This window comes from Carlito syrichta, unplaced genomic scaffold, assembly GCF_000164805.1.
Source record: "Carlito syrichta isolate Samal-C Ts95f unplaced genomic scaffold, Tarsius_syrichta-2.0.1 Scaffold86295, whole genome shotgun sequence".
Taxonomy (NCBI): domain Eukaryota; kingdom Metazoa; phylum Chordata; class Mammalia; order Primates; family Tarsiidae; genus Carlito; species Carlito syrichta.
Genome location: NW_007030391.1, coordinates 168,927 through 169,591, shown reverse-complemented (window position 1 = coordinate 169,591; position 665 = coordinate 168,927).

The window sequence follows — 665 nt, the reverse complement described above, 5'->3', positions numbered from 1 at the left end:
CCCGCCGCCTGCTGGATATACAACGAGACCCCGCCCCGCTCCCGAGCCTCGCCGGCTCTAGCCCCGCCCCCGGGCAGCAGGCCACGCCCGCGCGCGCACGCCCCGCCTCCTCCGGTGCGGCCACCGCCCCGCCACGCCCATTGGCCGGTCCCGGGCTGAGTACGCATAGGAGCCTCGCTGAGTCCTTCCCACTGGCCCACCCAGGCGTGGGCTCGCTTCCCCTCCGTGACCCCTGACCTCGGACCCCCTCCAGTTCCGCGTCCGAAAGAGATGCTTCTGGAGGCGCCTTGCCGCCCCACATCCCCACATCTTCCCGCTAATCCTACGGTTTTCCCAGCCTGGCGGGGGCGGGCAGAAGCGGTGACGAGGCACTTTTTGCAAGGAAGGGGGGGGAATGAACAGACCCCGGCGTCCCGGTGCGTGGTCGGTTCGGCTTTGGGGGCGGGGGTGCCCGGCTGGGATCCGGGACATATAAGAGTAAAGATAGTACCTCAGCAATCCTCGAAGCAAAGTGCTGGTCCTTTGACAGGATAGAGAAGATCTATGGTCTCCTAGCTAGACTGACCATTAAAAATGAGATATAACCCAATAAGCACAATCAGAAACACAAAAGATGAAGTCACATCTGACCCTGAAAAAATACAAAAGATCATTGGAGACTACTA